Genomic DNA, 26,168 nt, shown 5'->3' on the forward strand with positions numbered 1-26,168 from the left:
TCATGCAAAGAACCTAACTTAAAAATCTCAGCAAACAACAACAGAACCTTTTCACTAATGATTTTCAGTCATCAGAAGTAGAGAGAGACTCAGACAGCAGACAGCATGGTCCCAGCATGCTTTTTGCCTTTTTTTTTGTTTGCACAGTAGCTGTCAGTTGCAGCCCTGCAGGTAGTAGAACCCAGTGGGAAGAGGGGCGGGACAGAGCGATGCTGCCTGAACTGACAGCAAATTTAAATTACTGAGCTTTCTTTTGCTTTTTTTCTTTCTTTGAGTGCCCTTTCCTTTTTTTTTCTCTTTTCTTTTTTTTTTTTTTTTTGGTATTTTTCTACTCTGCGACAAACTGAAAAGATTCGAGCACACACTAATTTAACAACCCTGCTTCGTCGTCTTCTTTTTTTTTCCCCTTCTGCTTCCAGGATAATTAAAAGAGAAACCTGTAAAGGCAACGTTCCTTCAAGCAAGTTGGTGCTGTAACGTGCTGGTAAGATGAATTTAATTTATTTTTTTTTCCTTTCCTCATCTTTTCTTTTCCTTTTTTGGAGCTGAAAAGCTTTTGTATATCTAACGCAGTCATAAGTGTGGTTCCCCTGCTGTGGAGGGTTAGGAGGTAATGAAAAGGTGCAACGGCTTGATATGTGACCTTCTCCTATTACTTAAAATGGGGAATAACAGCTTTCGTGCCTGTCCTCATGATGCTTTTCTCTCTATGAATTGACTATTTGCTCAACAGAAGAGATGCTGTGATTGTCGCACTATGACAATGAGGACTTGATTGTTTTTTGGTTACTGTTCCATGCTCCTATCAGAACGGATACTTGAGTTGGGGGGGTTGTGTTTGTGATTTTTTTTTTCCCTCTGAACGTTGCCTGAAGCACTGATATGACAGGGGGGTGGAGATGGGGGTGGAGGAGATGGTCTTGGGTATCATCCTGCCTGTTCAGCTGTTTACTAGGTAGGGAAGTGCAACATTGAAACTTTTTTTAAAAATAAATAAATATTTTTTCCACTTTCATCAAGTGGGGTCAGTGTATCCAGGATTTATTGTTGTCTGATGCTGAGTAAAGTTCTTGCTGTCCCTTGCATTTTCCCTCTGGAGAAGGGGGGAAGGGGTGTTCCACTCCATATCTGGTCACACCATTGTAGTAGCTAATTGCAAGAAGCTGACAAACTTTGAGATGAAATACCAGGCATTGCTTTTGTAAGGAATGTAAGGAGTTTGATGCTGTGGATCAGCTCCTATGAATACCAGCCTGCCAGATACAATCAGATCTGTATTATACACGTTGCAAGTACACTGATTTCCATGGTCTCTTTTCTAGTGTTTTTCAGGTACTAGCACATTATAATTTTATTTTTTTAGCAAATGAGATGTGTTTTGCTTTGTGTTTAAGCTTACAAAACTTAAAAGATGGTGTGTTTTTCTCAGGCTTTCTGAATGTACTTCTGCCAGGTATTAATATGTACAACATCTACTGAAATCAACAGGAAGTCTGAGCTTGTCCTGTATTTAAGAGAAAATTGCTGAGTACTGGCAGGACTGGATCTTATGATTGCTGAACTATCTGTGTTTTCTCAACTGCAATTAATTCTTGTTGCACTTAAGGCTGGATCCTGTAGATTTTACTGTAGTAATCAGAATAAGCACTATTCTTACACTTAGTTGCTGTTTTGTGGTCATGCTGATGAAAACTTTTTAAACATAGGATGGGGATTTTAGGAGAAATTGAATAGAGTTAGGAAACCAGTGTGATTTAGTCCTCTATCTCCTTGAGAGCTCTTTTCCTTAATTTTATTTAAAGAGGTATCCTGAAACTAATAATCTGCACATTGATACATTAGACTTTCCAGACTCAAAGGTCTGTTTTGCAAAATGCATAATGTGATATCATGAGAGAAGTTGTGCAAGGAGGGTGGAGAGGAGGAGCAGTGGGATTGAACACAGAGTCCTTTCCCTGTCGATAGAGAGGGGGAGGGGATGTGCCAGTGCCATATGGAAAATCACACCCTCTCACAGAAACTTTGTTAGGGCAGAGGGTTAAGGGTGCTGCACTTGCAGAAGTTCATCACTCCCTATTTCAGTCTCAGTTTCGAGCACTGCAGTACTTTTCTGAAGGTTTACTTTGCTTGTGCAGAAAATACCGTTGGCTTGTGAAATGAGGGCGTTGGAGCTCCCACATCTTGCTTTTGCCCTGAAAACTTGCCTTCCCCCACAGCAACACCAAGGTCTGCGAGGCCCAGAAAATTAGGCTTTGTCCCTTGTAATCCTAAACTCCCATCCATTTATAACCAGAGAAGAAAAGGGTTGAATTCAGTGTTCTTGTTATGGAAATAAGTTTTTATTCACTCAGTATCAACTGACAGTTAGAAGCGTATCTGATGTAATATGAATAAACTGTAGGCTGTTGTCAGTAAATTATGCATTTATAGTCTCACGTTCTCCTAGAAACAGTGCTTTTACAATGCTCAAGTGGCCTAATGGGGTGAAACAGCTACTGATACTCTCATCTGAGGTTCCTAATCAGCCACAGTCATGAGAAGTCCATGGTGGTTGGTTCCCACTCTCCATGGTGGGCATCTCAGCTATGGGTGAAGCTGCAGGAAGGAGAGCCTGAGGTTAGCCAGGGGTCTTTGGTCACACAGGTGATGTCAAAATTACTGTTATGAGGCAATACGAAAACATAGCACAGCTGAGTTTAGATGCTGAGTTTTGTAGCACGAATGGATTCCTAAATTCTTAAAACACAAAAATGCTGATATCTGTACATATACCCAAAAAACCAATCACCCTAACCCAATCAACCAGTCTACATCCTCTTTGAATGTAGTCTTTAAATACATACATTTTTAATTAATCTGTGCACTTTAAATTGCTGTTGGCTTCTAGCAATACTGTCCTCTATTCAGTGCCTGGAAATTTCTAGTTGAATGCAACTGCTTTCATTGTAACAAAAAAAGAAAAGCAAGCCAGAAAACTTGCTGTAATTTCCTGTCAGTAACAGAGAAATAAGAAAACACTAGGCTAATAAAAATGATAATCTGAGTTTACAACTGTTAACAAGATTCCTGAATAGAAATGGTGCTATTATGCACAAAGAATTTCTATCATCACTAGAGGAATGTAGTATAAAATTATGAGCTTTATTATTAGGGTCCTGTCAACCAATCAGAAATCAACCCATAACCTTACTTGTGAAATACCATAAGTTTTAGCATCTTCCCTCCCCTCCTACTAATAAAATATTAAAGAAATTTTATAATTAGAAACTTTGATAACATAACTGTGAATTTCATTTACAGCAAAAAGCTAGCATAATTCTGTATTTCTTCCACATCTCTAACATTCCATATAAAGTCACTGCAAGTCTCTGAGTTGCACACAGCAGGTAAAATTAAGGTAAATCACAGACTTGCCATGGGAAATCATGATGGGATTTCATCAGTTGCTTTCTCCTGGGAGAAGGCAAATTCCCAGATTTTTCTTAGGACTCTGAAGAATAAATAAAAAATGTCATAGCACCTCCTTCCCTGAACGAGATTATTCATTACGTTGCATTTCTGGTCAGCTCAATTCAAGTGTGACAGAATCTTGGTAAAATTTTTAGATTTTAATCACTGCAGATTCTTTCATTTCATTTTAGGAGTAAAAGATTCTTAGATTTCTCTTTTAACTGCAAATGATTTATGTCATTGTAAGGGGCTTGCTCTGTTTCCATTTGATTTAACATATTAGCCATGGTCTTCTTCCAGCAAGAACCATCCTTGCAAGAACCCTGTACATAGGCTCAGAGTGACCCCAGGTCTCTGATCCTCCCTCACTACCTGATTGATAACATATTGGGCTACCTCTTGCCTAAACACACTTCTCCCACAACTCTGGAAGCCAGTCACATGTCCTTCATCTCCTTGTGATGTGCACGTGGCTCACTGCAGAGTCCTTGGGGCTCCTAACCCACTGTAGAGTGTAAAGAACCCTAAAAATAATCTAAAACTACTAATGACTGTCATCACCCCCAAGGCAATAGGTCTCACAGTATTTATCAGATCACTAGATAGGAATTAAGAATATAAATAAGTATTTTAGCTATTAAGGTAAACAGTAAAATAATAGCAAGAAGGAAACAAAGTGAAAAGAGAACTAGAAGCCCAGAGAGCTCATTTCTAGACCATAATTATCATCACCCAAAGCCTTTCTGGGGTTGCTTTGCATGTCCCATGGCCTGATTACTCAGTTCCTGCCCTGATGTGCTCTGAGTTCTTGAAGCCATGTCTTTCCTACTCACACGTATTGTCATCTTCCTTGCGGATGGCAACAAAGTGGGAGCAACCCAAAAGCTCTGCACATATATTTTTGGGTTTTTTTTAATTTTCCTTCTCAGTCTGGAATCTCCAACTGCCTCTGTGTTATCCATAGAGGTGATTGCTCTGTCCATGACATTTGGGCACCAGAGATAGGATTCATCTCATCCAAATTTAGATGCCTATAATGTGGATACCTATATGTGAGTGAGCCACCTCTGTCTCTCATTACAGTCAGAGGAAACAGCCAGGTGCTTTTTAGACATCTGTTTTCCTACAATCCCACGGAAAGACATCATATTCAAAACTCAAACCATTTAATTTGCTCTCCTCCTCAAATTTTCTCAACTTTAGATATCTCCTGTAACTACTTCATGAAATCAGAGGATTTAAAACTCCATAAATTACATATATTGAAAAACTATTGTCTTATCAAGCCTCATATACCTGGCAGTGGGCTTCAAACAAGGCTGATCCTGGTGCAGTTGGGACTGGATTGCATAGGCACATCCATACATCACTGACAAAATGTCACTCATATATACCATGAGTCCTCCAGAGCGGCTGGAGGGAAGCTGTCACAAGTGCTTTCCAGGCAATGTGTTTCATATCTAATTAATCTTTTTCCTTGTGGTTAATTTTATTAGGCTGAACTGATCTAGTGAAAGGAGGTGCTGTGATTGGTCTATTTGTTCTACTTAGTAGGCCAGTGGCATTTAAAAGTCATGCTGCAATGCTATAAAAAATCCCAAACTCAGGAAACTCCATGAGTGTAATGAAGTCTACCTATTTTAGGCACCAGTATTATAATGAGTTGATGTTCCTGATGTAAATTTTCTTATCCAGAGGACTCTTTGTGCATTTGAAAGCTTTCAGACTGATATTTTGTCTTCCTACATTTTTACAGCTAAAGCTGTGTTAAGAGTGCAAAAATTGTGTTCTGCAGAGCAGCCCCCATTTCCCAAAGGTACCTCACACCTTCAGTCCCCCTGGCCATCTGTGGAGGGTTTTTTTGTGTCCTCTTGGCCCTGTGCTGGCCCCATGCAATTGTTTTCATGTCCAAGTCCGTGGTATGTGACATGAAGGGCTGTGGGTGATGCTGATGGGTCACAGCCCACCTGAGCAGAGGGTTAAAAGGGTCTGAGGGAGGCAGCATCAGAGCAGCCTTGCTTGCAAGGTCTAGAGGAAATGATACCCAAGGGATACCCAAGGATCACCATAACCAGCATCAGTCAGGTTTACACTCAAGGAAAATCTAGTTAATTTGAACATTTAAATGTGTCGGCACATAAATATATATTAATATGTATATCAGAGCATGGTGTTAGTAATGCCAATGTTGTGGGTTCAATCCCTGTATGGACCACAAACTTGGTGATATTTGTGGGTCCCTTCCAACTCATAATATTCTGTGATTCTGTGATATAAACTCATAGTATGGCTGTTGGACGCATAAAACCCCACCAGACAGGTGAGACATTCAGCAATAGGAACATATTCTACCACTAGACAAATGTGGTTTCCCTTTAAGATTCATTCCTGTCTTCACTTAAGTAACCTTCTTAAAGATTAACTGTAGGCTTGGTTTAAGTCAGAAAAACTGGATTTTGCCATTCATTTAAGCATAAAATGGTTGATTGCCCACTCATTTGTTGATCCACTTCTCAATATGGTGATGTTCAGTCAAGGAAGGTTGGGCTTGATGATCATGGAGGTATTTCCTTCCAACCTTAATGATCCTATGATCACCAGACATGGTTGAGGTAGCTCTGAACCTGAGCTCTGAAATGTTTTGTAGAAATAGTCTTTATTCAGACAATGGGAGCGGTCAGATTTTGAAGCCAGCAGAAAATGTGTGCACTTGAACTGCTCACACAATAACAGAACGCTGAACACAGGATTGGGTCTCTGACACATTTGCTGTTTCCAATGATTAATGTATAAACTCTGTACCCGCTACTAACACACTGAGCAGTCCAGCAGGCCCGTGGACTGCATTTTGGATAACAAGAGACAGAATTATCAATTAATAATGGCTCTTAATCAATCTGATGCAGTTGATGTTTTCCATAGGCGCTCCATTAACAAGCAGCTCGCAGCTCTACCAACACCTTTCTTTCCCTGCACTCTAAGTCCCTGATTTATGAAGGACATGTGCATACTAAATGAAGCTTTTGCACTCAAGAGCAAAGGCTGCCTATCCAGTGTCACAAAGTAAGAGACCACATTCACAGGACATTAAAGGCTGGGTATTCTTGCTGAACAGGTTTACACATTTAAGCCTTGATCCTGCAAGGACTTATACACATGCTTAACCTTACACACTGCGAATGAAATCCTGGGCCTCTCAAAATCAATGACAAAAGTCCACTGACTTCAAAGGGCCACTTTGTGAATAGCCCTTTTGGTTTCAGTGCAGCCACACAGCGTGCAGAAGCGTGTGAGCTGATCTCCCCAACCCTGCGTGCTTGTGTGAAGTCTTAAGAGATTGAGTGAGCTGCTAAGTGTATCTTTCAGCGTACTTCTGTCTCACAACAAACTATAGGCATTCAAAGATGTTTTCTTGTTTGATCTGTGCTCTTTACGAATTTTGCCCAAACCCTGTGGTAAAACCTGCTGAAGGAGTCTGTGAGCAATCCATAATACAATTCCCTCCCTGGCTAGTATTGCATTCTGAGCAGTTTGTTTTCTTTACTTTCCAAGAGATCCAATCCCTGGAGTGAGGTGATTATGCTGGAATCACATCTTTCTTTTTTAAAGAAAAAAAAAATCTATAGCTCACATGATTTTATAGGAAATCTGGGAAATATCTGCTGAAATGACTTACAGGTCAAAAAAAAAAAGTGTATGAATTTTTACAGGATTCAACTGCTGGTTTTCATCTGTTTTCTGCTGGTAATTGAGACACCTTCTTGCAAAATCTGTCTCAGGATCTGTTGGAGATAAGAAACTCATTTCTGTGTCTGGGTGTATAATACTCTACTCTGGCAGTGGTATCCCTCAGAGTTGCTCTGGAGTCCTGAGGAGTTGGGTGAAATGTTCAGGAGAAGGGAAAGTGGTATCAGCCGCATTTTTCAGCACAGATCCCTTTCCAAAGCAGGTTAAGTCAATGATCCAGTGATGCTGCACAGACCCTCTGCTTCTGGGAGTGGTGAATTATTCTCCCAACCCTCACCGTGGCTGAGGTACTGGAGCTGGGGGTGTCTTGGGCTGTCCTGAGTAGCACCAAGGTGTCTCAGCTCAAATAACAGAGCTCATGCTGGAAAATGCAGATCCTGTGAGTGAAACAGCTGCGCTGGTGTGCAGAGGCACCAACACACCCTGCACACACTCGGGACTAGGGAGGTTTTGGCTACCATCTCCCTAAGCCTGCAGAAACATTTTTGAGGTCAACATGTGTACTGTAACAAGGTGCAAGTGTTTGGAAAAGATATTTATAAAGTTTTGCATCCCAGTTATGCTTTAGGATAAGCCTGTGTTAGCATTTGTGTAAGCCAAATTACCTCTTCTCACCTAAATTGGTGGCAGTCATTTGAGAAGGAGAGTAGGCTGGGTGAGCTCAGTGAAGCTACTTTTTTCTCTTTCAGCATTTTCCTCTGACACGTTTCATTGCTCTAGCAGCAAAAAAACCCCAAAAAACAACAACAAAAAAATCCCCCTCCTTCACTCTTTTCTTTGGCTTTTATTGTAAAGATGTTTTAATTTTATCTTCATCGTGCTCCTGTACTAACAGGCTTTACACATTCCCAGCAAAGTCCTGTGTGAAATTCTTAACCACAGAGATTACAGAAATTTACTGCTTCACTGGCGTGGTCAAGTTGCCACAAAATTGCATTTGTTAATGTAGCTGTGAAAACACATGGCACCTGCCATCTCTGAGCATAAGGATTTTAAATATGGCTTGGAAGAATTTAAGGATGCCTATAAAATGGGGCTTGGCCGTGTCAGTTTAGCTTTAGGAAGGAGACTGTGCTATAAAATACTCACCCATAATTGGACACAAGTGACAGCTTTACTTAACTAGTGTTCACAAATGAACGAGCAATGAAAATGTTCTGCCTTTCTCACCCCAGAAGAATGACCACGGCAGATGTTAATACCATTGAGAATGGCTTTATTGTAGCTACAGGTGAGACAAATGGAGGATTTATGAGTCTGGGGATTGAGGGAAGGGGAGGAAGGGTGAAAGTCCAATGTTGTTCCACAGAAATGCAATGTTCATTCCCAAACACATTGCATAGCACACACAGTGCACTAAAGCAGAGGCTATTCTGTGTGCATGAATTCATGAGCATGCCTGATTTTTTTGTTTGTTTCTAATTACCCAATACCCAGAATCACAAACTGAACATGATTCTGCTGTTTATTTCCTTATGTTCTACCCTGTACCCATTTAAGCTGATGGCAAATCTCTAACTTAATTGATAATACGATGTAATCAATGGCTCAAAGTCTGGGAACTCAGTGACCCATGGAAGTGTAAACAAGAGACAACGTTGTTTCTCTGATGAAAGTCCTGAGACCAGGCTTGGCCCAGCATCTGCTGGATCCTTTCTGTTCATTTTAATGAGCTTACAAATGGTCCCTAACATAATGTGCATTGAATAGAAATCAGCATTGGTTTTTCAGGCACTGATCCAGTAAAGCCCTTAATTATGTGCTTAAGATTATGGTATGGGAATAGTCCCATAGAAGCCACTGCAACCACAGAAATGTTTTAAGCTCAGCAAGTAAGAAAATGTTTTGTTGCTGGAGTATCATCACATTTTTTTTCCAGTCAGTGGCCTCTGCCCAGAAAACTAACAAATACAGTTTCTAGAAATCCAGCAACATGAGATGGCATAAGTGTAGTGATATTCAGAAATTTTTTAGCTGCTTTATATTTCTTTATGCCCAGATATAGCAAAGCACTTAACTGCAGTTTTGACATGAATGGGAGTACTTGCATCTTGAAACTCAAAGCTCCCTCCCCTTTCAGATTCAGGGTACACTCACACGTGGTGCTGCTGTCTGTTGTCAGTCCCAATTATAGATAGGATGATATTTTTGAGTTTATAAAAGGTAAAGCTGCAGTATAAGTAGGAAAGTATTCTCCTTTGTATTTAAAGAAGGTTCTGGTGGTTTACCCCAAACTCTTTAACCAGGTGCTTTTTTCGAAGAGCTTTTATTAAATGTGGTTTGAGCTTTTGTGCCATGTGGAGCACATATTAACGGCTCCACTTCAGCTCATCCCACCTCACTAGAGGGGACTGCATTTCTGCATCCTCTTGTTTTCATGAAACCTCTTGATATTCACCAGGATTTTTTCAGGTAATGGTGCTTACAGCAAACACAAACTGTGGTGTTTCCAAAAGTTTCCTGCTGTCAGAAGCATGAGGGCCAAATTGAAAATATTGGTTTGGGAGAATGTAATCTTTTCAGCACAGGCTGTGGTAAGCTTGGCTGCGAGCAGTGCCAGTGCCCAATAGTAATGATGTCCAGGCACAGGGCCAAATGCTAAAACTGCCCCCAGAGTGAATATACTCACACTCTGTGAGAGAAGCAGTAAAGTATTCTTGTTTTCTGGCCAGCAACACCACTTCCCAGGAGGATAACTTTTGCCAGGAGTATGAATAAGCTGCACTGAGGCTATGCCTTTATGGCAACTGATGCATCAGGGACTGCTAAGTAACTCATAAATAAGCAGTCCCTGCTGCCCCCCAATTCCAATATCCAGCTTCAGAAGGTACATCTGTAGGTCCAAGTATAAAGGCTTGCACAGTGGCCTCAGTGGGCTCTGAGAAGCGCCAAAGCAGAGGTGGCTACTTTCCATCTCCTGCTCCTTCGACTGGCCATAATTTTTCTGGCAAGCACAAATATGCAGAGCCTAGAAGGATTTGGCTTCTATTCTTCAGCTCATATTCATCATGAGGGTTGCTCCAGTGAAGTTATGAAGCCAGGAACTCCTGTTATGGTAGGATAAAGACTCCACCACAGCTGAAATCTTTATTAGCAAATTAATTATGAATAAACATTGGAAAAATAGGAACACTTTAGTAAACCCAGCAACTATCTTTTTTTGGGCACACAAACATGTTTATACCCACAACAGAACTGCATTAAAATGTAGGGGTTTTTACATTAGTGCTCATTTCCAGTTTTCTTGAGAACAACTTCAGTTCCCCTCACATAAACATGCCAAAACTTCTGTTGATATAAATGAGAGTGATCCCTTGAAATCTGGTGAGCATCTGCCCCAGAATGGCAAACAATAGCCTCTAGAGCCCCACTAGTCATTGAGAATAATAGAAGTTACTGATTCAACATGTACAACTTTTTAACACCACAGAGAAAAAGTCATTTCAGGCAGGAATTCCTGCACCAGGGATAACCATATTCCATAAGGAAGTAGTAGAGGTTAACTTCATTCTTGCAGCAAAGCACCCTGTGTTGGTTTAAAAGGTTTAAAACCTGCTTACAAGGATGCAGCAGTTCAAAGTTTGTGGAGACAGGTAATAACAGATATAATGAAGAATATGAACATTTGGACATCTCTAATGTTCTATACGGTGCCTCTCTATGAGGCATTCCCCAGTTCTAACTGCTGACACACAATCATCCAGCTGCTGTTTCTGTGCAGCACAATCGAGAACTCTGACTTCAAATAAGCCAAAAAAGTGATGCTCTGGAAGTAAATACTAATACTCCTTTTCTTCAGCTACATTTTTCTTGCCTTTCAGGACTTTTCCTAATTTACTGCACAGATATCTTATTTTGGAAAAAGATAGAAACATCATCAGCTGGTGTGTTTATCCAAGGAAAATCTGTAAAATTTAAACAAGGATAATCAGCCCCTTCTGTACATGAAGACAATCTGAGCACCATTAATCAGAAAAACATTGTCATAGTTTAAATTTCTTTATGTTCTTATCTCCCATCAGTATAAGAATATGCTTTTGTCATATAGCTACTTATCTTTGGTTGAATACAAGATTGAGCACACAGAAGCAGGGGTTTTTTTCTGGTATTTCCAGTCAGCTTCATACCTCAAATTATTAAAAACCTCTGGGAAGTCTTTCTCATGAAGTGTGATTCACAAATTGTATGAGTTAGTCTTCAAAGATTTTATTAAAATAAAAATGGAAGTCTATGACCCTTACTAGTGGTTTGTCTTATATAAATGTATTTTTCTGCTTGACTTTCACAAAATACATTAGGACAGAATAAATGACATTGGAGCAGGACAGGAAACACTTCAAAAGGAATTAATTTTCACATGCTGCAAAACTAGTTTGGGGACCATCTTGAAAGATCCTCCATGCCTCCACTTTTTTTATGCTGCTTTATTCATTGTCTAAAAATTAATTTTCCAGAGCAAGAAAACTTGTTCTTAGAAAGGTGATAAAATTTATTTTGAAAGTCGTGGTGGTAGTAGTGGTTCGTGTTGTTGCTGGTGAATATGTTGTGGACAAATCTTTAGGGTTCTGTCAGTCCTAGGAAGAAAACAGCCAAGGACCATCCTGTAGCCCCACGTGCTGTTGAGCTGGTGCAGCTCAAGTCCACCCACACACACTCCCCCAGCCCCAGGCAGAACTGCCAGCATCCACCCTGTCTGTGGTACCTGCTATCCTCCAGCCCAAAACCTGGGATGTTTTAGAGAGTGACATTTGGCACAACCCAAAGCTCTGCAGGGGAGGAGGCTGTTGACTGAAGGTCTGTGAATGGCCAGGAAATGGTCCTTAGGCCACGTTCCTCGTCTGGATCTTTATATCAGTGTAGACATAACTAGCAGAAACACAGATCAAAGGGTGAGTTCTCCCCAGAATGCTCACAGACCCTGATTTGAACTTCAGCCAGGTGCAGTTTCAGACTTTACCCACCCTGTTAGAGGGGACCTGAAGAGAAGAGGTGGGAATAATTGCTGGCAGGTGTCTGTACAGATCAAGTAGGATGCTTTCAGGTATAAAAGTTCATCCTAACCTGTGTAATAAAAACTCAGTGTGCTGATATATCCACAGAGCATCCCTCAGCCAGGAAGTTTGGGAAGATGGGAAAGTACTGCAAGCTTGGCTTGCTCTTATGGCCTGCTCTAGGCAGCCACTAAGTTCCACTGATGAACACAGGACTTGGACAAACACCTGATCCAACCTGGTGCAGAATCCTCCTGCTACCTGAAAGAGTGTAGGCTGAGACAAGTATTGTGCCTTTCTTAGAGGAAAGAAGGCTGACTGTTGGTACAGAGCTATTGAGCATGGATAAGGGCTGCAGGAGCGGAGCTGGCTTTCAGAGCAAGCACGTCCATCCAAATAAACAGTCCAGGTACTCATCAATATGCCCTTGTCCAGGAGCAAATTGGATTCTGAACAAGCATCCAAAGATATAAAAGTGTAAATACACTGATGCTGTCCTTTTGGAAAAGCTGCATATATTTACCAGAGCAAGAACAGGGGAGGGACTGGGGATTGTGTTATTCTATTCACTTTAAATGTTAGTTTTGATAATTTTTTTTTAAATTAGTCTTTATATTTCACTGCTTCCTGTTTTTCCCAAAATTATTGTTAACAAATAAACAGATCTTTCTTAGTTCTCTCTGAAACAATAATGGCAAAGGCTTTGTTGCATGTGCAAGAACTCCAAATGAGGTGAAATTTGCTTCTGGCAATGGAGTAGTGGCACCATGCAGACATATCTAGTAATGATACTTCTTTTTGTGTGTGTTGTGCAAGCAGCTATGGCAGGATATGTTCCAAACCTCATTTCATTAAATGAACAATACAGACCACCAGTAATTGTTATGTTAGGGGAAAATAAAAGCATAAAATGTGCATATGATCGGATAATGTAAAAATGCACATAGAGGAGCACACCAATGTGCTTTCGTTCTGCTGGGTTTTGGCAGACTTTCTAAACTGCCCAGTTTAGAATTAGCAGGGTCAGAGGAGATGTCCCAAAATGTAGCATAATTTGGATTTATCAATACCAGACTGCTCCAGGGAGAGGTACATTCTCTTTTCACAGGATAGATAAGTCTTCTCAGAATATTTCCCCAGACAGATTCTCTTCTGCACATCTCCTTGCCAACTGGAACCTTTTGATCTCAATATCCTCAGTGCCAAATTCTTTAATGGTGTAAATGAGTGAAACTCCACCTAAGGCAGTGGAGCAGATCCCATTTGCACCTGCAAAGAACTTGGCTTTGATTCTGTAGCCAAGGAGAGATTAAAACCATTGGTTCTAGTAGATTTGTTAGCCTGTAAAAATGCTCCTCATCTCCGGTTGCAGATAGCTCTGTAATCCAGTCCAAATGTGAGAAGGAAAAGCAGCATAAAATGCTTTTGAGGGCGTGAATCCTGGAAAGGGAGAGTGATACACTGGAGGCTTTAACAGGATTTTGTGATCTCTGCCTTATGACCAAGGATACATTACCATCATTTTGATTCTGGTCTCCTCACTTGCTCCCTGTGCAGCTTTTTTCCAGATCTCCTAATGTGAGCCACTTATTCCAGATTGCTCTTTGAAGAAGACATCTATTGATACATCAGAGATTAAATGAGTCACTCATGATGGATTGTGGTTTGTGGCTTTATACACCACAGAAAAATATGCATTTTACACTACCTTGTAAAATAACCATTTATCTAAGTAAACATATTGACTTCTTTTGGGTTCATATGAAAACTATCCTGGGCTGTGAATCTTAATTTAGCAAGCTCTTGACAGGCAGGAGAAAAGACAGCTAACAATGATGGAGAAGAATCAGTTACTTAAATGTCAATAAAGGGAGGTTAAAAAATGAGCTCAAGGTAACAGATCAATTTGTTCTCCAGTGTCCAGCCAGAGGTACAGACTTGGTAACTTCTACCACAAAAAGAGAACTAGAAAGTGAAAGAGAAGAAAGGAAAGGAAAGGAAAGGAAAGGAAAGGAAAGGAAAGGAAAGGAAAGGAAAGGAAAGGAAAGGAAAGGAAAGGAAAAAAGAAAGAAAGAAAAGAAAAAAGAAAAGAAAAGAAAAGAAAAGAAAAGAAAAGAAAAGAAAAGAAAAGAAAAGAGTCTTTAGAACTTTTGGCAGTTGGTGCAGTTGTATCAGTTGTATGCTGCTATGATGTCAATTCTAACATAAAAACAGTACATGCTGGACAGAAAATGAGGGCAAATGGTTAGGACAAAGGGAAATGGTTGAAAATAATTTTCCAGAAATTCTACCTCTTATCCTTCCAAATGTATTATAGGTACCAAAGCAAGGTATTTCTTTTCCAAGTACCATAGTTTGCACATCTGTAATAAGGAAATTATTCTTTTGATCCAAAATTTCCCCAGGGCCTTTCCAGGTGGGTCACAGTAACATCTGAACATCTGACACTGGTAAAATTGGATCAGCATAAATGTGCACCTATTCTTTTGAGTTGAAAGAGTCAGAAGGCATAAGAACTGTGAAAGAAGGCAGTTTAAGGATGGAGGTAAAATGGCCTCACCCCAGGTCCTTTGGGAAGCTCTCTATTTTTCTGTCTAGTGGAACAGGAATACAGGTCAGCACTTGCTCAGCTTTCAAAAAAACAACAGGTTAAATTTTCAAACAACAGGTTAAATTTTGTAGTATCTGACCATTTCTGCTTGTTAGCTCAGATTGCATTTAATTGGTGCACCTGCCTGATTTTTGGCCTCTCCACATCCTTCTCCTGATAAGTATTTACACCCCACTCACTCACAAAAGGGTCCAAGGTGCTGAGTGCATCATTGACTTCAGCCAGCTTTGGATCAGACCTGTAATCACTGCAAGCTTCTGACTTGCTGGCTCCAAGTATTTCAGATTAATCATCTCAGAGACAAAGCAGAATATCAGAGCCAAGTATTACCTTATATATTTCTGCTTTCCCAGAGGTTAACTCTCAAAAAAATCCATTGTCCTATATGTAATAAAATAATTCACCGTGGAGCAAAACACTGTATCATGATCCAGATCTGGGCAGTGATTGAAATAATAACAGACTGTTTAATTGCTAAATTACAGTAGTGATATTATGAAATAACATATTATATCTGCATTTATAATAAATTAATCCATCATGATTAAAGGTCTCTCAATGAATACCAAATGAATTAATACATTATTGGCCTTTATAAGTATAAGCCTTTAAAATTATGCAGTTTTCTGCAAGCAGCTAGCAGCCTACAGAATAAAGTGGCAATGAGAAAATCTGTCACAGGAAAACTTTTCTACATTTCATGCAGAACACCTTTTCTTTCAGAATATTTTTGCATGATACTCGTTACCAATTATGACAGATAGCTTTCTAACAGGAGAAAATATGCCCATAATCACACAATGTTTGGGGGAGAGGGGGAAATTACCACAATATGACTAATTTTATGAAAGACATCTGTCATTTTCTACTGTTGTAATACAAGCTGTTTAGGAAGTAAATTTAATTAACCAGATTTCTCATTTTAAAAAAGGGGGGAAAAGGCTTTTACAGCATGCCAGGAGCATATCCCTTGAATATAGTTTGTTTAATGCACCCAATTAGACTGAATCATCAAATTTTCTGAACCTTAAATATCCCAAATTAATTTTTTCCACATTGTTTTTTCTATGTACCATTTTCCAGCCATTTATACTGTGTAGTGGATGTTGTTTATTGTTGATGTTCCTTTTTTAGAAGTCCTGCTTAAATCCAGGGCTTCTTGGTGCTTGGTCTTGGACATAAAGAAAGAAATCTTTACCTAAACAGTTCCCATGGAAAAAGAGTGACATAGAAAGAGTGAGAAGTGAGAAAGGCAGGGAGAGCAGGTGTAACTGTCCCAGGTCATAAATAATTCAGTGAAACATCTGAGTCTTGGTCTGGTGTCACCTCAAATACTAGACCACACTCTAAAAGGATATAATTGTAAGTCAATGGCAAGCTCCTGCTTAGGGGTGTGAAATTTCCTCTGTTACTCAAATAATTGCAGACCTGAAAGGTTAGTCCTTTTTTTTTTAAAGAGAGTTCATTTTTGCAAAGTATTGATTGTACATCCTTTAGACAACTTTTACCATAAAGAAAGAAATTCTATAAAGGTGGTTTGTTTGGGATTTTTGTAATATGTGAAAAGGTTATGTTATAACACTGTTCCCATGAAAAGCTGCCAACATTTATGCAGAGTTTTCCAATGGCCAGAAAAAAAAACCAAGCAAACATGTGAAAATTTATTTTGTTGATGTCAGTGGGAATCTGGGGTAGTTTCACTGACATCATTTTAAGCTATCTAAGGTCAAAACCTGACTAGAAATCTCAAATCAAACTCAGTAAAAACAAATATTCAAATAATATTAAATGAGCTGATTGCAATTTAATATAATGTGTTTTCCATTTGCTTAAATTATTCTTAAGAATACTCAGATTAGTAGAAGATCACCTTCTAAACAAAACTCTTGGTGAATTTCTGGTGTTAGTGCACCTTCTGAATGGAGCTATATTCTGACTTGTAGTCAGAATAGCTCCATTCAAAATTTAATATCTTCTCCTTTTGTACACAAAGGAAGACTTCATCCCTATTCAGAAAAAAAAAAAAATCAATGAAAAAACTACCTACTGTGCTTGGGAGTGTGTTGAACTGTACAAAATTTCACTGAAGAATGAAAGCTTCTTCTTTTTATTTTTCTTTTCTTTTTTTTTTAATTTAACTTTATTTCATTTAGAAACATTTACATAGGTTATGTGTGGGGAGCACAGCATTAATTCTGGCAAGTTTTTGTTAGCCTAACAGATTTAGGAAGTTAATTGTACATAATATCTGTCTGGTATTTAGACAGCATCATTCACTTAGTAGCATGAATAGAGTTACTAAATGTGGGGAATAAGTCAGTCCAGCAGATAATAGATTGCTTCCTGGGGTGGAATAATCATGCAGAGAAGTGGATAGGGAAAACTGAAGGACTTTGGTTATCCTCATGTACATGCACACATTGTAAATCTGCCAGAATATCTGCAAGCTTAAACACTGCACTCAGTCCTTTAAACCAGGGTTTTCCTCCAACTTGAAGGATGAGTTGATAACTCCAGTAAATGCCCCCTCTCTCCTGCACAGGGCCTTTGGAAGAGTTCAGGTGGAGAAGGGTCATAAATTGGTAGAAAAGTACCAGTCTGTGAGGTGAAATGTGAATTTAAACATCTCTTTCTTTTCTTTTCTTTTCTTTTCTTTTCTTTTCTTTTCTTTTCTTTTCTTTTCTTTTCTTTTCTTTTCTTTTCTTTTCTCTTCTCTTCTCTTTTCTTTTCTCTTCTCTTTTCTTTTCTTCTCTTTTTCTTTGTTTGTTTTGGGATTTTTTTGTTTTTCTTTTTGTGGGGGAGGTTTGTTTGTTTCTTTGTTTGTCACAGACTTACTCTACCCCATTTATCAAGGCTGTATTCAGGAAACATGAAGTGCCCACGTCTGCTCAGGGGAGAAAGTTGGTTTTAGTGATGCCCCACGTAGGCCCTGGTTATAGCAAACAGTGAAAATATAAATCCAAAGATTTGTTTATAAGCCAGGTCACTTGAATATGGCTTTAAGATTCTTTTTGCTTTAATTGCCTTTCTAAATGTCTAGAACAGATTAGAGTAACACAGCTTAGTATTAGAGGACATATGGTTATCTATATTCATATCTGTGCTATACAGAGAGAAGAAATATATGGTTCAGCATGTGAAGCATGCAGACATGAAACAAACCCACCCCTGAGGGGTCAGCAGCAGGAAAGGTGTTAGAAGCTCAAGGGAATTTTATCTGAGCACAGGCAACACGATCAAGCTCTGAGACAGAACAGCTTTTAAGTGAGCACAGGCAATCCTGCAATTAATGGAGACATATCTACTCAGTATTACAGTACAGCCAACCTGCATCCTTGGCTTATTAATTTCTCCCAGTAGTACAAGTAGGTTGACGTCTTCTAAATTAAAAACAGTTCCGCCTTAGGAAGAATTGCCAAAGAATTTGTACATTAGAAGTCTCAGGAGATGAAACTCTTGCATGCCGCCTTCGCTGGGGAAGAGTACAAGCTTATCCTTCAGGAAGTGTCATCTGCCAGTTATGACAGCTACACATTTGTATTCATTTATGAATTCACCATTTACAACTGTGGCTATTTAACACAACAATTCCCTGGAAAATCTTTGGACTCTGTGTTTGCATAATAAGAAAAAACTTTCAAGAACAGCTCATCTCCTTCCGCCTTTTCTACTATTCCTGTTTTGTACCCAATGAATTTTACACAAGAATAATTTAGGACAGCATTTGGCAGGGTTGTTCTGGTCTCTGTGCACGTAGGAGGCTTGTGAATCTCTTGCAATCTTGCTACAGGGGACAACATTTCTAACAGGGTGTATTCAGGAGAGTTGATTTTGTTATTCTGTGGAGTGAAAGTGTAGTCTGTCACCTGGGCAGATACAACTGTTAACTGGAACAAGGCTCCAGGTACTGAAGCTCTGTTTCTGATTCAACTAGAGATGTTCTGAGTGACCCTAAATAAATCACTTCATCTAGCTGGTTCTTTATCTTTGTATAACATCAAAATGCAGCTATGATTTCTTCTTCTCCCAGGCACGCTGTGGGAATGCAGTGATGAGGTGTTTAGAGAGATGTGTCTCCTCTCCTCTGTGTTTGGGCTATAATTGCAGTGCTGAAGTTCAAGCACATGAGAGTCCACCTGGGCTGTCAACTCTTCCTCTTATGGGAGCTTTCCCTTTGACACCTGAGGAGGTGGTGGCCATCTGTGACGTTACCTAGTGGACTCTTTTAGAGCAAGAGATTGAGAATGAAAGAACAGTGAATCTGTCCCTCTCAAGACAAAAAAGAGAAAATTAAGCACAAAACTTACCAGTGAGAGAGAAGCAAAAATCAAACTGATTAATTTGAAATCAACAATTTCAGTTGATTTCCACACTGTATTTAAATATCTGTACTCTCAGGAGTTGATCCTGATAGTTGCATGAGTCTAATTTTTTTCTTTCTTTGTCTCTTTGTTCATTACTAGTGGTGATGTGTTGCTAAAGGAGAAGAGGATATCAGTTGGGAGAGGTGTAGGTATTATTTAAGTAGGGTGTTGACTTCTGGGAAGTACAGGGGAGCAAATGAAAGAGATCTGTTGGTGGACTTGTGTCTCAGAGAAGGTGAAGCAACATGCTGCTTAGTGCGTATGTAATAGGAGATTTATGAGGAGGGGAGCAGGTTATAAGAATAGACCACATTAATCTTCTACTTCAAACTCTTCTCATTAATCTCCCAATAACAAACTGAAATGGTAAAAAAAAGTAGACTGTTCCTTTAGGCTGGTTTTGCCATGATTTTACAAAGTCCTTAAAGAGATTCCCAGCAAGGAGTTTCTCCTCTTCTGTTTCTCTGATCTTCCAATAGTATCCTACAGCAGATGCAGAAAATTCTTTTCCAAGATGTAGGTTTGCAAAAACATGTCTCATCATCATGATTTCTTTTCACTTCTAGCTGTAAGTCCATTCCTCATGACTCCCACCTTCCTTTCTTCTTTCCCTTCTCCATTGCTAATGAGATAGAAGAGTATCTTGTGACTGCTATCTGCTGATTAGCCTGAGCCTGAGCTCTGTGAGTGGATAAATTTGCATTCAGGACATTCAAATTCAGGTATCAGCCAGATACCTGAATAAGCATGAACAGCAAAAAATGAAAACAAAACTACAAACAAGCAAAAACAAAAACCTGACAAGATAAGATTTTCCTTTAAAAACTATATGAAGCAAAATTCAGCAAAAAGCTGAATCTCATCTGAATCCACAGATAAATTTGCATTCAGGACATTCAAATACAGCCAGATACCTGAATAAGCATGAACAGCAAAAAATGAAAACAAAACTACAAACAAGCAAAAACAAAAACCTGACAAGATAAGATTTTCCTTTAAAAACTATATGAAGCAAAATTCAGCAAAAAGCTGAATCTCATCTGAATCCACTGGAAACTCTGTCTGCTACATGTAAGGGCTGCAGAAGTGATGCATGGCTGCTGAAACCATCCAGATGACTTGGCAGTATCTCAGTAAAATAGGTTGGGCTAATCACTCATCATTGAATTCCATTGTGTGTCTGAATTTCTTGGCTTTGGTGCAGCACAAGTGTTCTTTATGATTTTTTGGTTATCTTTAAAAATATCTTCCAGAGAGTGAAGGCTCTGACCAGATAGGGAGCACAGACTACATGGATTCATTTTTCTTCACAGAGTAGTAGAAGCAGCACTGTCACAACAGCAAAATTGTATTATATCCAGGGAGTAAATATATTGATTGCTTACTTAGCAGAACTGGCGAACAATGCACGTTACTCCAGTTCACTGCAGCTTGCACAGACTTCCAATCTGCTTTTGGATATAGGACTTGATGCAGAAAGACATGGGCTTTTTGTCTGTTTTTCTGCTTCTTCTCTCCTCCCTGGATCCTACCACTAGAGACCAGTTGGGATCCAGCTGCTAACAGCCTCCATTACCTCAGAGGGACCAAAGCTTCTGTCACACAAGGTACTTCTGCTGCCGCAGCAATTTTAACCCATTTAGTGCCTGGTAGTCTGTTTATTCAGATGACTGCCTGAGAAGAGAATATAGACTTAGTTGAGATCATTTATGGGAGGTCAGTACTGGACATTTTCTAGTTTGTTTCGTAATCATCAATCTTGTTAGTCCTCTGCCTGAGACCAGAGGTTTGTACCCATGGTAGAATCACAGAACCATAGAATATCCTGAGTTGGAAGGGACCCATGAGGATCATCAGACCAACTCCTAGCCCTGCACAGGACAAGCCCAAGAATCACACCACATGCCTGAGACCATTGTCAAAATACTCTTTGGACTCTGGGAAGCTCTGTGCTATGACCATTAGAAACTCTTTGTTTTCCCAAGGTTAAATTAATAGGGCAGAATTTCAAGTCTTCAACTTTAGCAGTGATCACTGTCTAGATACATGGTTCCTCAGCTGGTGTGGAGAAAACACTGAAGTTCTCAACCTAAAAGCAACATCAATGGAGGCTTCTCTATCTGGTGCTTGAGCAAGTATCTTCCAGATTTGAATCCAAAAGAAAACCCTAATTTAAACAGTCTTTACACCAGGGTATTGTCCAGCTCCTTTGGTGAACCCTTCTGCTAATATTGCTTTGGGGGAAAATGTAGAACTTTGGGTGTTCTGGACATTGGTTATATACCTCCCCAGCACATACTCATTTTTAAATGCAGTTGAGTGGATCAGCAAGTGAATGTCTGGCTAACAACAAGCACTTGATTTTTAGTTTGTTTTGTTCTGCCTTTGGGAATTTTGTTCACTCTAACCATTGTTTCCCTCATAAACATAAATACCTATGATGTAGGATTGTTAATATGTGTCTCTCTTGGGTTTAGCACATGTGGATAGAATCCTGGAACAGTTTGGTTTGGAAGGAACTTCAAAGGTCATCTTGTTTCAACCCACCTGCCGTGGGCAGGGACAACTTCCACTAGACAAGACTGCTCGAAGATAGAGAAATCCTACTTGACTACAAGGTGTGATTCAGGATTTCTGGTAATCCATTGAGTAGGAGATGTTGGGCAGCACATACACAGCATCCATCCAGTTCTACCCATTCTTCTGTGACTGACCAGTTCACATCCACACTACACCAAAACTTGTGCAGAGATCAGCCTGTTCACTTCAAAGTCATTTCAAATGCTTTATTTGCCTAATGTGTAGATTGCTCCTGGATGCACCCAGCTTGTGCATCCATGGCTCCTGCTGAAGTCACAGTAACACAGTGTGCTTGTGCCTGCACAGGCTGTACCCATTCAGACCAAATGCTGTGTGAACTTACCATCAGCCCACGACATTGCTGGAAGTTTCTCAGCAGTGTGAGTTTGCATTGCCAAAGAAGAATTTTTTTATTGATTTCAACAGAAATGATAACTGTAAATATCTCTTTTGGGTAAAAAGCAGATCATCCCAACGTAAAAATGTGGCTGGTTGCTATGGTAGTCTACTAGGTTGTAGGAAATATGTGGGATTCACTGCTGGAAATGAGTTCATGTCTCCTCAGGCAAGAAAAGCTTGGACTGGTCATAGCTTCATCCTAGGGTCAATGATTTTAATCCCCCACATATTCTGAAATGGGTGAGCTCTTTGTTATCCAGCTACTTGACTGATTGCAGATATTTGCGTCAACTCAAATATGAAAAGTTAACTGCTGAGCCAAATCCTGCAAGAAAAAGTTTGTATGTTTGTCTTGTAGACAGAGATAACCTTTACTTTGGTCTTCTCAGAATACAAGGTTTATATTATTACAGTGCTTGTCCTCCAGGCCACCAATAACTCCTGAGTCCACGAGAGACTTCAGCCTAGTTTGAAAGCTACTCTATATTTTACACCAGCAATTGGTTTTACACGCACAAAAGGCAGGACTAATCACAGTGTCTCTTGCCTGCCAAGATTTCACGGGGAGGACCAGCCCATACATTAGCTGGAACAAGCCCAGGGAAACACACGGACAGAAAATCTGCAGGAAGTTTGGCTTCATAAATCCTGCAGGTTTTGTGAGGCAGGAGGGAGACGTGGAGGGGCGAGGTAGGATTAAATATTCTGCTTTCGGAGAACCCCTCGAAATGGCATGTAAAGCAAATCCTCTGCTCTGCAGAGCTTGCTGGGAAATGACTGTCCCAACATTTATCGCGGCTTATCTGTGGCGCAGTGTCCTTTCAGCGCACGCAGTCCGCTGCCCAATCAGCCCACCAAGCTGTGCCTTATCTCAGCCCTAATCCCTCTCCTCCTCACTCTGGAAGAGCAGATAAATGGGAGGCAGGTGTGTTGCATCCAGCATGTTAACTGAGCGAGTGCTCCCCAAATCTGCTTCTTCAGCTCTGCCTTTTATCTTGTCTTTAACACCAAGCAGCCGCTGCTGATAACAAGCAGATTAAAAACACTATCAGATTAACATTTTTATGTAATAAATGGTCAAGAACCTCACATTAAAAGAGTATCTTTCCTAGCATTAAGCATCCTTCACTCACCCAGGAAGCCTTTATCAGCTTGAACCTGCTCTGCTCGTTGCATAATAAATCTCCGAACCCTGATTTCATCATGAGGAAATTCTTCATGAGGACAGCAGGGAACTAAATGGATGACTGTGTTTGAAAGGGAAATCAAGCAAAAAGATTAAAGCGCTGGTCTTCTTTAGCTTAAAACTTACTTTGTGCTAAATCTTTTATCTGGGGGATTGCTTAGTTTGGCTGTCCCATAGTGTAGCACAGATTTTTGCTTTCTCCAGGGCAGTTCAAATTTAGCTCAGGTCAGATTTACGTCAGATAAAATATTTTTCTTAATGAAAAGTTTCTTAATTTGTCTTAAAAAAACACATCTCTGATCGACTCTTCCGTTACAAAATGTTAATATTACTATCATCTGCTTTGCTGCATGTGTTTATCTTACACAATTATCTTTGATAGTTTCTGGTGTCTTTTGTTTACTAACAAAGTGTTTCTCAAGGCAAACACTGGACTCCAAAAAAGTGGAAAATCTGAAAAAACTATTTTGATAAACATGGCTATGGTAAATGTTCCACAGAAAATCCTGTGGAAAATGAGCAAAGGTCATTCCAAACCCTGTCAAATGGAAACACACTTGCAATTTCACTCGGCCAGCAGCAGCCTTACCAAGAAAATGTATTAAGAACATGAATCTATTTTTTTCAGGATAAACCCTGAAATATAGTCACAGCACTTGCCACTAACTCACATTATTCTGGTTGTAAGAGAAGCAAGACTGGGAAGGAAAGAGGCATAAGAGAAAAGGACTCCTTTTATCTTAGCACACTCCCAAATAATGAGGGCAAAGAAGGATGTTCAAGGAGTGACATTTGCACCACAAGAGCTGCACCTCTGATAGACAAATAAACTTCTGAAGATCTGGGATCCCTAGACAAACATTAAAGCCACACAATGAATAAAAAGAAAATATTTTTAAAGATTTTTTCAGTCTATAATACCCTGAAAAAAATGCAAAATTTTCTTACAGGGAAACACTGTGGGGTTTTTTATGTTGTATATCCATGCTAAAATATGAAATTTTCAGCAATAACTATCCCAAAAAGAGTTCTGTATTCATTCAGTGCTCCATTGCTCTTCAAGGTCTTCCTTGAAGATAATCTTCATCTTACTGTAGTCAACTGGCTGGCAAGTTGCTTGAGTAATGCTGCCTTGAATCCTAAGAGTTATTTTTTTTCATATAATACCTGAAGGAATCTGAATTACACTTTCTCTTTAGAATACTGGACAGCTTCTACACTCAGATTAAATCATTAGCAATTTTCCTATACAGTGTCTATAAAACTCTTTGTAAACTCTAGTAGATTGCTTTTTTTTTTTTTTGCCTTTTTTTTTTTTTGCTTTTTTTTTAACTCAGAATAGGCAAGAAGCTTTTTGGAGAAGAATAAACCTTTATTACTGAACCGCAGAACGGAATCACAGAATGGTTTGGGTTGGGTCTGGTAGAAGTTGTCCCTGACCATGGCAGGGGGGTTGGAACTCGATGATCTCTAGGGCCCTTTCCAACTCAAATCATTCTATGATTCTATAGAATTCTATAGAATATTCTAAATATACAAATTAGAGTACTGTCTATATGCATATCCATATAACATGTACAGGGAACCAAGCAAAAAGTTGGTTTGATATTTTCAACAAAATACACATTGCTTTCAGTTATTGTTGAGTAAATCCTACAACAATGCTCTAAGGGTTGGTTTTGCAGCCCACATTCACACTGATTAAAACTCCTCAGAGAAACTGCAGTGAAACATATTTCCAGCTGAATAACATCATTTTGGGGAAGCAAGAAATTCCCAGGTAATAATTGATAACACCTGCTAGAAACTCGTTTTTCAGTAAAGCAGTGATATCAGACCCACTTGGAGGTATTTTAACCCCTATCATTTCAGAATGAAATTGAAAGGAGCCAGGCTTTTGTGTGCAGAGCACCTTTCATCCACCCAGATCCTGCAGGATCGTGCAAACGTCAGTGATTGCACGAACAATGCAACGATTCAGAGCAGCCAACAGCAAAGTTCAGCAACAGCCGAGGCCAAACAAAGAGGCCGTGCACAGAAAATCCAAACAAAAGAGCATGAGGCACTAATGATTCCACAGAGGAGGCACTTTTATTTTTAGTGTGAAAGGATATTGGAGAAGGAATAGAAAGGTTAGGCATGGAGATTCCAGCAAGTAGGAGCACAAGGGGCTACATGGCCAGGCAAAAAGTGATGATTGGGCAGGAAGACCAAACAATAGAAGTGCTCTCAGCAGCAGATACCAATTTCCAATAAATTCAAGCATCACATAGGGTTTTAGCCACATGACTCCTATTGACTTTAATAGGAGTCATGCAGCTAAAAAACCCTCATTGCTTGGAAAGTTGCTTATTAAAAAGTGAATACAAAAAATTAATTTGAGACAGGCGGGTTGTTCTAATAGATCTGGCTTGGAAATACTGAGTTATGCCAGCAGAGAATTTGGCCTGATAGTTGGAACATTACCCTGGACACCTTTTTTCACTTGATATTGTGCATGTGGCTTTTCCGGTATTAGTTACCGGATAAAAAGGAATGTGAGCTCAGTTGACACTTTGGTTGACTGCCAAATAGAACTTAATAGAGTTAATAGACACTAATCCTGATTTAGAATTTTTTAGGGTTTACTTCAATTACTCTGGCCACTGTGTGTTTAAATACTGCTTTTAAAGAGGAAACATGTAATACAGACAGCGCACCCAGGCTTACACTACTCCCTGCAAATAACATTTCTGAAATCTGTTCAAGATGTTGTTATGTAAAGAGATGTTTTGTAATTTTGAGCTGTTGTAACAGCAGATGTCATTCACCAACAAGTTCTTCCCCAAAGGAAAGATAGC

General features: G+C 39.6%; 1 protein-coding gene across 1 annotated transcript in view; it reads left to right on the forward strand.

Moving 5' to 3' along the window:
- The first annotated feature begins 311 nt into the window (after positions 1-311).
- Positions 312-26,168, forward strand: part of CELF2 (CUGBP Elav-like family member 2) — a 547,089-nt gene continuing 521,232 nt past the window's right edge. The window contains exon 1 of the mRNA XM_039730885.1: positions 312-484. The gene's annotated coding sequence lies outside the window, so the exon portion shown is untranslated. The remainder of the gene's footprint in view (positions 485-26,168) is intronic.

The sequence above is a fragment of the Passer montanus genome, unplaced genomic scaffold, assembly GCF_014805655.1.
Source record: "Passer montanus isolate IOZ18808 unplaced genomic scaffold, ASM1480565v1 scaffold74, whole genome shotgun sequence".
NCBI lineage: Eukaryota > Metazoa > Chordata > Aves > Passeriformes > Passeridae > Passer > Passer montanus.